The following is a 14,455-nucleotide window of genomic DNA, read 5'->3' as shown; positions in this document are numbered from 1 at the left end:
ATTTTTGGCGGATCGCCACACATGCTGCTTCCCCTTTAATGTTGGCTAATAATATAGCCGAGACCTGCTTAAAGTCTTTTAGTAATTTCATGCCCAAAGTTAAAGCAGGTTTTGGACCGTATTCATTTTGAATCTGTCTTAGCACATCTGGTATAACCGCCATAGACGGAACACCATGTGTTTTTGTGTAGATAGAAGCAAAGACTGTGCCCCAAGTGTCACAGTCCTCCACATGTGGTGCGATCCCCATTGGGAGGCAGATAGTCAGAATTCTATGTTTTTCGTGAGGGGTAGTATCAGAAAATACCGCCTCTATCTGAGTGATTTTTTGAGCTAACCAGAATATAATTTGTTCCCGTTTTACGGGTGTTTTACCAAGACATGATTGTATATTTTGTGGTGTAATTTTGTTTGTGTTTCCCTGTTGAGGGTTTTTTTGTGGAAGTTTAATTGCAGGTTGGACTGTTGAAGTCCGCATGACATATTGGACCAATTGTCTATGTATTTTAATTAGTTGTTTTAACTGAACTAAAAGTTCTCTGGCGGGCATTGTTTCAATGTCAGGATGTGGTGTGTAGCTGGCTAAAACCCGACATGTGGCTCCTGGTCTACCTAATGGACCTAGGCAGGTAATGTGATTTTGATGATTTAGGGCGCCATTGAACAAGAGCAGCTGCTCTTGGTATGTTAGTGGAATTTTAACTTCCTCAAAAGGAGCGTATTCCTCTGGAGATTCCGCTACTTCGTAGAAGTGGAACTCATGTGTTACAGCATTTGCTGCTGGAAAAGTTATCCAGGAATAGAATACCTCTGTCTGCCAAAACTCATGTGCCTCTACCACAAATACGACCATACCACCTCTTGATGTTACTCCATTTTCTATAAGTTTTATAGTTATGGTTTTTCTTATGTTGACCGGGATGATTACTGCATCATGGTCATCTTCATTCAACCCTGTAAGGTCTGCACCCGGTTGATTCGCATTTACTGTGGATCCACCGGTTTCGTTGTTGTCACCGTTAAGTGACATTATTTAATGAAAAGGGTCTTGCAGAGCAAGTTTTTTTGAGGAAACAAAAGATTAGGTGCACAATATTTTGGAACACTGTATCCTTCAACGCTGATTATACCGTAAATTAATACATAGGATTCTCATCCTACTAAGTTCCGGCGGATATTGACCTTTCACCCACTCCTGACGTCTATTGGAGTTTTTACAGGAAAAAGGAGTCTGTGTGAAAAAGCACGACTGAGTTACTCTAGTATCGTGCGTTAGATTATCGCCTTACCAAACGTTGGGCGCCATGTAGCGTAGTTCCTATTTTATAGAAACTACACTTTTCAATAGGCTCTGCGTATTGGAATAACATAAACGATAGTTTAGACGTAGGACTGAGGTCGACTAGGTCTCCATTGAATATGTTAGACATAATTTAGGTTTGCCAGCTAGCTCAGAGGTCACGAGAAACTTTCTCGAATGAACAGGGAGGAGGGAACTTCCCTGATTAGACAAGAAGGGAATCAGCTTCTGACAAGTGCATAAACATGACAACTTTGCTGCCCCAGAATAAGGAGTATATCTCCAGAGTCGGGTGAAAACAATAGATAGCTATTTCACTCAGTCAGTTGTGCATACTTAGTTACACCAGAGTGCAGAGAAATAGAGAGACGGGCGTTTTCAATAAAAAGGTGTTATTTATTGAACAGTCTTCTTTCTCATGCAAGAGAAATAAATTGCTATGATTGCAATACTTGTTATAAAGTAAAGTGCGTACAGTAAAAGGAGTATTATGAAATAATACTGTAAAAGCATTGATACTTAAAAGGTATAAAATATATACTGTTACAAACAACGATAAAAGCTTAACTAAACATACTCAACTGGTGTCTCTAAATACGCCTACCCCGGTGTACCTAACCTAAGCCTAGTACGTGGGAAGGAGTAGATGGGCTGCAGTTTAAGTTGAAGTTAGTTTTTGCCAAGTATCGGACCCAATAATTCTCTAAGGATCTAATCAGCTCCGTACCTTGGTTTTTAGAATGGAGGAGGTCTTGTATCTCGCTCTGAGGACTCGATCTCCCAGTAACCCGCGAGGGTGACTGAAAACACCAGAGCTGGATTTTCTCGGCAGGAGAAAAAGACAGCGTCTTTCTCAGTGAGTCAAATGGGAGGGACAGCTTCCTTCGGCACTCGCATCACCTGGGCTTAGGGTAAGTGGATAGCCGCTCTGCTTCACACCACCGTGTGTTGCTTAAGGCAAACGCTGGTATATTTATACCTGGAAGGTGCCATGTTTGACGTAAGGTTGGACATAAGACGTCAATTTTAGATGTCACTAAGAACTGACCGGTCTTTCAGGGCTTGCAGGAGTTCTAAGACAAATCAAAACAGAAGCACAGGGAATTCCCAGGTTGCTGGAGGTTTGGTATGTTGTAAGAATTTGTTGTGCTTTCTAGGAGTCTAAGGAAGTAGCCTTGCCGCATTTAGTTTCCATTGGCTATTACTAAATATGAAATATTTAATTAAGGTCCTAGATAAAACACAACAATGGAAGGTAGGGGGAATCACTGACACTACATTCATCCATACTTCCACGCATAAAAGATCGTGGACATGACGTATGTGTGTGTGGATATGAATGTTTCTTGCCCATTCAGTGGAGTGTTGCAGCTGTAGCAATACAGGGCCAAGCAAAGCCCACATTTCAGTTTTTGGCACATGGAGTGCAGCCAATTAGAGCCAAGCTCATGCTTGTGGGTTAGGCTCAGCCAACATATATACTTATCCAATTATTCTGCCAATCCCCAATAACTTATAAATTCACTATACACTCTCCTTGTAGTACTCTAATGATCCAATCTCTACCTATGTACTTATACAATGACCGAGATAAAGTTACATAACTAATGTTTTCCGCATTACCAGAGGTAACATGGTTGCTTGTGCTATCCACAGCACAATGTAATGTGGTAGGGCCCAGGGGCAGCATCATGCATACATAATGAACACACTGACACAGTTAGATTAATAGTGAAACTGGGTGCGGGCACGTACGCTCAGCCCCTTTTTATTACCAGGGTCACATGTCCCGTGACGTCTGTGCTGGATGCGTATGGGGTGCGTCTAAGCCAGCCTTCAGGGAATGGTTGGTGCTGGCAACAAGTACAACAGTAATTATCGGAACATGCACAGAGATTCAATCATAAAGGGTCTATGACTTGTGCTGCAGTAAGATAGGGGCGCCAGATGTGAAATAATACACAAAAGATTCTATCCTAATGGGTCCATGACTTGTGGTGCACTGAGGTAGGGGCAACAGATCTGAAATCATTTACAAATGATTCTATCATAAAGGATCCATGAGTTGTGATGCACTGAGGTAGGGGCATCAGAAGCATTCAGCGTGTGCTCAGCCAGCAATGATATGTGGGCAATGTCTGTAGCCCACTGGACTGCTCATCTGCAATCGCGACTCGATCTGAATTGTGAGCCCTGCTGTCAGCAATGTAGATCTATGGTAGCAGTCAGCAGAGACATCGAGGAATGCTTTTTGTCACTTCTTCTTGACAAAATCCGAGGACATACAGTACAATTGTCTCTGCAATCAATAAATCAAGACTGAATTCAAACTGTGAGCTCTGCTGACTGCAATGTAGGCGTATGGAAGAAAAGATTAAATCTGTATCGAATACATTGTCAAAATCTGTAGGTTTCAGGGACGTTATAGTTAGTTGCCCACTGGACTCTGAAATTAATAAATCAAGACTGAATTTGAATTGTGAGCACTGCTGACCACAGTGTAGGCCAGAGGCAGTGGTTTGCAAAGGTCCACATCCATGTGGCATTGACTTGAGCTGCACAGAGTTAGTGGCACCTGGAGCACTCAGCGTATGCGCAGCCAGCAATGCTACATGCTCCCGGCGGGCCGCACTGGGAGCAATGTCTGTTGCCTACTGGACTGTGTCATCTGCAATCGCAACTCTATCTGAACGGTCACCCCTGCTGAACACAGTGTAGACTGGAGGCAGCCGTCAGCAAGGGCCAAGAGTCACGTGACATTGACGTGAGCTGCACAGAGTTAGTGGCACCTGAAGCACTCAGCGTGTGCGCAGACAACGATGATGAGTGGTCCAGGCGGGCCGTACTGGGAGCAATGTAACTTGCCTATTGGACAATCTTGCCCCCTTTATCGGCCTTGTTTATCACCACCGTATCATTGTTTTTCAATTTAGTCATTAGCTGGAAGTATTGTTTATCTCTTTCACTCTTTTTATGTTTAAATCTGCACGTTTTTCTGTGTAATGTCTTCAGTTCCTCAGTTACCCTCTTATGGAAGACGTCTATCGCGTCCCTTGGCATTACTGGGACGAATGTAGAGGGTGCTTTGAAAGGACTCGTACCTCCCTTAGTCACTACATTTTCCTGTTGTAATAGAGCTTGGGTATTGGGGGCAGTCACCTCTATGTTATCTTCCCTTAATTAGTGAATATATCCCAGTCATCCATCCAACTCCAAGGAGAAAATGGCACGTACTCATGGTCGGTGAGTATAAGGCTAATTTATTTGTTCAGGTCTCCCACGGCCCGCAATGATAGAGAGACGCGTTTTGCCTGCGCAGCAGGCTTTATCAATCTCAGTTGGCGCCATAAAATCCAAACTATATATAGCCCTCCCCTCTAGTACAGGCACTAATAGACCTAGAGAACAGACTACATGGGTTAATCCAAGTCTGAAGAAAACCTTCAATACATCTTAAAAAGGTCAAGTGCCTACTGCAACACATCAAATAAATAAATAACAGCATAATGCAAAGTTACCCTGTTGTAACATTAGAGACGTTGGGAATATGTTCCCAGCCTGGGAAAAAAGCATATAAAAATAGCATTCCTAAGTGCATTGGAAATTAATAATGGTATGACACCAAAGTTCTCAAAAGCGTGCAGCCCAACCAATTTCTCTTAAAAATAAAACATACTTTAAAAGACGTGCTCATTGATACTTTCATGGAAGTCGGAAACCTACATTGTTGCCACATTCATATATATATATATATATATATTCACTGAAAAAACCATAGGTTATAGACCATATATAGTTAGGGATTAGCATTTAAAAAACCTTATTTTATTTGCACAAAACCATTGAAATTCCATATATAGTTAGTTGCACTAACTATATATCGCGGACCCGCAATCCACTGCTAATGATGTCACATATTACATCATTCATGACATGGTCAGTGACATCACTGATGACATCACTGATGACATCTCAAATGACATCACTGATGACATCACTGATGACAACACCCAGTGACTGTATGTTTCTGTAAAGTTAAAATATGTCTTACATATTGAAGAATGAGTGGATGTATAAGTGTCTGGATGAAGGATTTAGTAGGTGCATGACTGACTGTATGAGAGAATGATTAAATGTGTCTCACTGAGTGCATGGGTTAGTGATTAAAGTGTCTTAATTTGGCAATCATTATTTATGTTCTTCTGTAAACTGCTGCATGTTTATATCAGTAGCTATATCAGTAACTATATGGGTTATTGAATGGTTGCCCAAGTATTTGTAGGGGAGACTGAGTATGTGTGTGGGTGGCTGGGAGGTGTATAACTCTGTGCATAGATGTGTGAGCAGTTGATTCCCTAGGTGTATGGGTTCAAAAGTGCATGTAGAAACAGCTGTATGGACAGTTGACTGTGTGCATGAGTATATTGGTGAGTGAATGGATATCTCAGTTCTACATGTCAAAGTAAGTACATATGTAAAACACACTCTATGTGAGAGTTGACATATATAAATAACTGAACATAAGAGCCAGTGAATGTGAGAGTGGCTGTATGAATCATTGTGAACTTGTATCAAGGATTGTATAAGAGAGTAAATATGTGTTAGTATATGTTTGAATAAGTAAGGTGTGTATAACTGTATAGTTGAGGAAATGGAGGTGTGATTGATTCTTTGCATGACTGATTAGGTGTGTGAGTAACTCCATGGATGTGTGACAGTCTGTGAGTGCCTGTTTACACTGAGTGTATCTAAGGTTATATTAGAGTCTGAAGATGTATTATCACATAAATGATATCATCAGTGATGTAATCAGTAATGTCAAATGAGATGTCAGTGATGTCATCAGTGATGTCATTTGAGATGTCATCAGTGATGTCATCAGTGATGTCATTTGAGATGTCATCAGTGATGTCATCAGTGATGTCACTGACCATGTCATGAATGATGTAATATGTGACATCATTAGCAGTGGATTGCGGGTCCGCGATATATAGTTAGTGCAACTAACTATATATGGAATTTCAATGGTTTTGTGCAAATAAAATAAGGTTTTTTAAATGCTAATCCCTAACTATATATGGTCTATAACCTATGGCTTTTTCAGTGAATTTTCAAGGTTTTGTAAATGCAAATTCCTAACTATATATGGTCTATAACCTATGGTTTTTTCTGTGAATTTCATTGGTTTTTTAAAAGCTAACATCTGTAGCTGTAAAATGTATTCTTCTTTAAATCCCAAAATATATTTTAGATGTTTATTGATAATTTTTTTTAAAATATTTTTTTCTTCGCTTCCGGTAAGCGAACCGGGAAGCTTTCCGTTAGCTCATCTTGATGCCGCGATCTAGTACGCGAACCGGTAAACGTTTCGTTAGCGGAACTGTGACGCGTCGCGGAAGCGCGACGTATCACGTTGTCGCGTAATGCGTCTTATGACGCGCCGCGTTAGCGCTCCCGGAAGTGCTCCGGACCGCGAACTGGAAACGATCCGGGACGCGGCGCGCACCGCGTAGCGTAAGCGGAACAGCTCATGTGACTTGTTTATCAAACTTTTCATTGGTTCATTTCACTTTTGGTTTCCAAATGATGTATGACTAGGTCATGTGACCTAAAAATAACACTTTTCATTTGTTCAGAACTTTTGCTTTTCCCAAATCATGTAAACCCCTCCTTCTTTCCTCACTCTGACTTTCATCTTGGTGAGAGAAAGACCATTTTCCAATATTACAGCAATGGCTTCTATCCTTGCTTCAGCTGGTGGACCCCCACCACCACCTCAACCTCCTCATGACAAGAGAGGACCACCATCACAATTCATTTCCAACAGAGAGGAGGAAGAGGAGGACCTAGAAGAAGAGGACACAGATGAACCTCAATTTATTCAGGAGTTGCCCCGTGTTTCCAGAAGGAAAACAAGTTTTATATGGCAGTTTTTCTCAATCCCTCGAGGGGAGAAGAAGGTTAATGCCAAGTATGCCACCTGCCTAATCTGCAAATGCAGATTATCTCGAGGCACTGACAAAAAGTATAGTATGGGCAACTATACTATGCATCGCCATATGGCCAGGTGGCATCCATTAAATTACAGCCGGGCAGAGTTAAGGGACCTTCAAGATAATCCCCCGACAACTCCTGTGGCCAGATCAACATCAAGTATATCTTTGACTGGAAGAGAGGCACAGGAAACTGTGCCAAACATACAGCCAAACTTCAAGCACATGAAGTTAACGTGCATATATTGTGGTGCTCTGCTCTCATGTGGGAACATGAGCGTGAACTTAATCAACTTGGTGTTTGAAAACCATAAGTGCCCTAACCCACCCAAGCAGTAATTTTTTTTTTTGCTCCTGTTGAGCCCTTTTCAATGCCTGTTTTTTTGTTGTTTCCCCTCCATGAAAAACACAAAAAAATAAAACTGTTCTAAAAATACAAAAAAAACAAAAATGTTCAGAAAAAAAAAAAAAAAAACAACAAAAACATAAAAAATAAGTTCTTTTCAGAACTACCTCCCCTTTCAAATAAAATTGCTAGAATGTTTAGCACTCTGGCAAGCTCTATTTCTTTTGGTTCGCTTTCCAGTTCGCTGCCCGGTTCGCGAACTTGAAGCAAATCAAAAAAATATTTTTTTTAAAAAAAGAAGAGTTAGTATAAGGGAAGTAAACAGAGAGTAATGTTAAAACAAAGACAGCTATAGGGAGTAAACCAGAGATACTGTTTAATAGATCTATTTATTAATTCAGGATGACGATAAGGTGTGATCTCTCCTGAGGTTTGTTTAAGGTGAGACCTACTCAGGGTTACAGATCAATTTTACACTTGTTGAAGAATACAGAGCAGATAAAGCATGTGAAGGCCTACCAATGAAGTAAGTCATGTCCTCTTATTACATCATTCATGACATGGTCAGTGACATCATCAGCAGTGCATTGCGGGTAAAAAGAGTAAAAAACATTTACCTTATAATTCTTGTTACCTTTTTAAAATATTTTTTCATACTTTCAATCTGTAAAAGAGAGAACAAACATTTCCAAAAATATTAAAACATGTATTTAAAAATTAGAAAAGAAAAGGGAAAACGTTCAAGAAGAAACAGTTTTTGAACAACTTTGACATTTACAGAAGCCTCTGCTTCTCTACATCCCCTACACAATCCTAAAGATATATATTTTAAACAAACAGTATCTTCATGCTGATGAACTGAGGCCTATTTTGGAACATGGTGCTTCTTTTGCACTGCTGATGTCTCACAATAGTGATGCAATAGCAGCGCAAAAAAGATGTAAAGCCATCATAAAATTGTGTCTAACATTTTAAATGATTGTTTCAGGCCACGCCCCCTTCCCGCCCTTCTTAAGCGCCAGTTCTCGAGCGCTCACTGGGTTCTTTGCTCCTGAGGCGGAAGCCGGGAGACGCTCTATTTTAAAGTGTGTAATTGTGATTTTAATACTTTATCTGCTGCTATCTGCTGTTTTGCACATCGAGGGCTCCGTGCAGCGGATCCATCGCTCACGTGACGCCCTCCTGCCGGCTGGCCACGCCCACCTCCAGGCCACGCCCCCTTCCCGCCCTTACGGCCGCCTATATCAATGTGTCAATATAGAACGCGCAGCGGACGAGCGCAGCGGGAGCGCCGACTTCGCGCCGAAGTCGCGCAAAAGTCAAGCCCGTCTGCGCCCGTCCGCGGCCGGTCGGGGCAAAGGGCTCGACACCATGCTCAAAATCTGTCTTACTCCTCTAAAGACCTTATCGCCCTTCAAGGCACCTGGCCACTCCCGGACCCCGTCCGTAGACTCGTCTACTCACTGGGCCTTGCCCCCACCCTCCCTGCACCTCCGCTTCCCCCGCCGCGGTCTCCCCTGTTACCCTGCCTCCCCCTCCCCGACCCACCCCCCACAACCACAGCTCTGTCCGTTATTCTACTCAATACCAGGTCGGCGGTCAAGCATCACCACGAGCTGTTCGTCCTACTCGATACCGAGAAACCGGACCTACTGCTCCTGACCGAAACCTGGTATTGCGATTCCTCTCTCCCCGCTCTCCTGGCCACCCTTCCACCGTCTTACGTGGCCCTACGCACCGATCGACCGGCAGGCAGGGCGGGCGGCGGGGTGGCCTTAATCACTAGGTCAGATCTGCACTTCCAGTCACTTCCTTCTCCCCCTATGGCCCCTGTCGACTTTCTGGTGGTCCGCTCCCTCCTGACCGCCCCTCCCATCACTTGTCTCCTCATGTACCGCCCCCCTCAGTCCTCGCCCTCATTTCTACCTGCCTTCCAAGATCTACTGGCCAATCTGGCGGTCAACTTTGCCTCGGTCTTGGTGCTGGGGGATTTTAATTACTGGCCCTCAGACCCACACGAGTGCTCCGCCTCAAAAGAATTCACCGAATCTCTGTCTTCCCTCAACTTCGTCCCACACATCTCTGTCCCCACTCACTCTCACGGGCACACACTTGATCAGGTCTGGGCTCTTAACCTCCCACTGGCCTCGGTGGCTGTCTCTCCCTGCCCCTGGTCCGACCATGCCCTCATCTCTTTCTCCATTCCCCACAACCCATCCCCCAAAACCCCGCTTGCCAAAAACACCTGGGCGCGGAACTGGAACAGGCTGGATCTCCCCTCCCTGACCTCCCTGCTTCACAACTCCATCCCTTTCCTCTCCGGCTTACCATCTGCCTCACAGGCCAAGGCCATTAATACCTGGCTGGCTGGAGCTTGCGACTCAGAGGCCCCCCTGCGACGCATTTCCATCCGCCGACTTAAGGACTCTAATAGATGGTTCAACGACCACCTAAAAGAACTTAAACTGAGCGTTCGTAGGGCGGAGAGGCAGTGGAGGAAGGATTACAGCCCCTCATTAAAAACCCATTTTCTGACACTGCTGGCTGAATACAAATCAGCAATTCTAGCTGCAAAAACCGACTACTTCTCCACGAAAATATCGTCTGCCGCCAACAAACCCAGGGCTATCTTTGACATCGTGAATGACCTGGCATTCTCAGACCGAACCTCGCCCCAAATCCCTCCCTCCCAGCTTCTCTGCGACCAACTAAACAACTACTTCGTGGACAAAATCACTACTATCAAGGCCAATATCCCTTTACCCTCGCCTGCCTTCGTCGATCCTTCCCCCCCCCCAGTTCAAAATCATTTCACTCTCATCCCTCCCCTCACTCAGGAATCCTTTCTGGCGATACTCCCCAAAGTCAAATCAGGGTCCCCGGCGGACGTCTGCCCCGCACGCATCCTACAGCAAATCTATTCTAGCTGCCCTGATCCCCCTATTGCCTTCCTTAACAGCGCCTTGGCACAGGGTGTGGTGACCCCGGTACTAAAAGCAGCCACCATAGTACCCCTGCTGAAGAAACCCGGCACGGACCCTTCTATCTCGTCCAACTTTCGCCCCATCTCCCTGTTGCCCTTCCTGGGCAAGGTGATGGAACGCCATGTTACCGCGGCACTGAGCGCTCACATCGAGGCAAATGGGGGGCTGGCTTCTCGTCAGGCAGGATTCCGCCCCAGGCACTCAACAGAATCGGTTGTAGTCTCCGTCCTAGACAACCTCAGAAAGGGTATGGACGACAATAACCACCAGGCACTGGTCCTCCTCGATCTCTCCGCCGCCTTTGACACGGTGGACCATACCATCTTACTCACCCGTGTCAAGGCGGCCGGCATCGGGGGATCAGCACTGGTCTGGCTTTCCTCCTTTCTGAGGGACCGCACTCAGGCGGTCCGTCTAGGCGACTTCACCTCAACCCCCCTCCCTGTCACCTGCGGTGTTCCCCAGGGCTCTTCTCTCTCCCCTCTACTCTTTAACCTCTACATCTTTCCTCTCATCTTTGCTCTCCAGCAGCTGGAGGTCACCGTCTTCAACTACGCGGATGACCTCCAGCTCATCTTTGATCTGTCCCCCTCTTCTCTCTCGGTTTCCAATTTCCAGTCTACTATGACATTCATCAGGGACTGGATGAATCACAACCATCTTAAACTGAACCCTGATAAAACTGAGTTGGTTCTCACTGGTGGTTCATCCAGCCCCTGGAACTCTTCTTTCTGGCCCCCCTCTCTTGGCCCCGCACCATCCCCCTCCACCACCGTCAAAACACTGGGTGTCAAAATGAACAATCAGCTCACTCTTCACTCACACATCAGCTCCGTGGTCTCTTCCTGTTTCCTCACTCTTCGTACCATCCGCTCTGTTTCCCGCTTCTTCTCCCCCCAGGCTCTTAAGACCATCATAGCCGCTCTGGTAATCTCGCGTTTGGACTACGCCAACGCCCTTTTCCATGGCATCCCAGCCTACAGCCTGCGTAGACTCCAAACCATCCAGAACCAGGCGGCCAGACTGATATACGGCCTCCCACGCTATCATCATTCCACCCCCCTCCTAAAAGAACTCCATTGGCTCCCTGTGAAACAACGTTCCCTTTTTAAGATCGGGTGCATGGTCTTTCAGGCCCGGCAGGGCACTGCCCCTGCTTTCATCACTTCACTAATCAAACCCTACGTCCCCGCAAGAAATCTCCGGTCCTCCTCCCAGTCCCTTCTCCAGATCCCCCGCTTCTCGCGCAAAAAGTGGGGCGGGTCCAACTTTTCTACTTTGGCCCCCTCCTTCTGGAACTCTCTCCCTGACAACCTCCGCTCCGCTACTCAGTACCTCTCCTTCCGCGGAGACCTGAAAACCTTTCTCTTTAGCCAGGCTTTCCCCGCCTAATGCTATTTCACTCCTCCCTGGTCTTCTTTCCCCTCAGCTACTGAACCTCCAGCGCCAAGAAACCGCAAGGTGTACGCCGCGCTCTATAAGTGTTTTAAATTAGAAATTAGAAATTAGCTTTCAAGAGCTTTCTTTGAGGTGAGGCCTATTTCTTTTTTTTTTAAAAAACAGTACCCAGAAGTACAGCACTGTAAGCATTAAAATTGACACTTACAGAAGACTCAGTTTCTCCATATCTACCTCACATTTCTAAATGTATATCCTAAGTACAAAAAGCAGAACATTAATTATACATGTTAAATGGTTTATTTTTGCTGTTCTCAGAATGTATCAAATTTCACTTAAATCAGTGACTTGAAGGTATTCATCATGTAACAGCGGGGAAAAAAATACACAATCAAAATGATTGTGTTTAAAAAACCCATACAACCTAAGAAATCTGAATTCAAAACTCCTTAAAATTAACTTACTTTCAATGACGTCGAAGGATGTCCTATGAACAGTGTCCACTCTGTTGTGCTATAAATATTTTCAGCCCGCCACTTTCTGAAAGAAAACCTCCATCGTTTTGAAAAATATGTTACATACAACAAAAGACTTCTCACATTCTACCACATGTTTCCACTAGGCCAAATCATGTTGCAGCGATTCACAAGTCTTGTAATTCTTCCAATGAAATCCCGTCATTTTCTATTTTCGCAACTTTCAAAAAGAAAACATTTAAGATTATTTTCACTATCCTGGACTACTAATATCTTACCCTTCTTTGTCACTCATGTTCTCCTTTTCCTATGTATGACACTGATACTGCTTACTAAGAAGCAGACTTACTTGCATCAGGTTTATATAGTTGGATTTTTAAATTGACATTATAATTAAAAGTTTTGGACCAATAATCTAGACAGCATTGCAGACTTACATTCCCTCTACTTGATGAACCTTTTGCAATTCCTCACAGGAAATCCCGAGATTCTTTCTTTAAAATTTTGGTTTTAAAAACACCAGGTAAGAATTTTTAAGATCAAACAGCAATTTTTTTTTGAAAGTTACAACAGAATCATTGCAGAATGACCAGCCGTTTTGAGACTTTAAATAAGCTGTATAATGTCCTGATGTTGTTGAAGGACCATCGTGATAGATAATTGCTACAGTTACAAAAGTCCTTCCTGATATTGACAGCTGAGAAGCCACAATTTTTTTTATTAAAGTTGACAATTTTGATCCATCAGGCCTACATCGTTGGATCATTAAAATGACATACTGGCCATATCTACGTATAAATAATGATGACATCATTTCAGATTTACATTGGCTACACTCCATGTTGTGATCCGCTGCATTTACTAGCTTATTAAAGGAGACTGATTTACTGTCTGGCAAAGTTAAATATATAAATCTTTCTGAGTCTACACTAGTACTACTTGATACCATACAGTTCTCGCAGTCATGCTGCCATTGATAAGAAAGCCCAAACAGGTGATCTACATCTACCCCCTCATCTTGCAATACATCAAGCATATACATTAAAAACTCCTGACAATCCTGCTGATTATTTTCAGAGAAGTCTGTTTGACCTGAACATTCATCTAACAGATAACAAACTTCAGACACACTTTCTACTTTTGTTCGATCAGTGCTACATTTCTCGAAAACAGAATTCAACAAACAGCATAAACTTTGTTCCGAATTCAACAGAATCTGTTCTTTTAAACTCTCTAGTGAAAAGAGAACATTAACCACTACATTTGCATAGCAGTTGACACCAGAACTGTTTTCAAATTCAAAACCAACAACATCTTCAACAGAATCCACCTTCTTTCTGCTAACAATTTTCGGTTCATTGACTTTTGGTGTTTTTGCTACAACCTCCCTACTATTACTGATATTTCTACGTTTCCGGCCTACCACACGTTTCTCAAACAAAGGATATTGAGGCGAATGTGGCGCATACTCTCTTCTTAACCTATTGTATTCCTTAACACAATCTAGATCCGCACAAATGTTTGTGACATCACAGTCAATCAAATACAATCCCGATAAAGTTCTAACTCGTGACAATGCCACATATGCCATACCCTCCTTGAACACAGAACTGCCAATATTCACCAATGCACTGTCTACACTTAAACCTTGCGATATATGGATTGTCACCGCATATGCCAAGCAAACAGGAAACTGTTTACGGCGAACATATAAGTCTTTAACAAGCAAAAACCTAGCAGAACAACGACCAATTAGCTGTACTTCCTCAATGCCATCAAATTTAATTTTTAAAAATTCTATTCCATCTCTATTTCTGTATTTCTCAAAATCAACAACATTACCCATTGATCCATTTACCAGACCTCTTTCAACATGTAAATTCCTTCTCAAAATGATTCGGCAATTTAAACACACATTCAAAGTCTTTTCAAAACCCGCTGTTTTAGATATAGTCTTC

This window comes from Lissotriton vulgaris, chromosome 8 (assembly GCF_964263255.1).
Source record: "Lissotriton vulgaris chromosome 8, aLisVul1.2, whole genome shotgun sequence".
Taxonomy (NCBI): Eukaryota; Metazoa; Chordata; class Amphibia; order Caudata; family Salamandridae; genus Lissotriton; species Lissotriton vulgaris.
The sequence above is the reverse complement of the archived record's forward strand: the minus strand, read 5'-3'. Positions refer to the sequence as shown.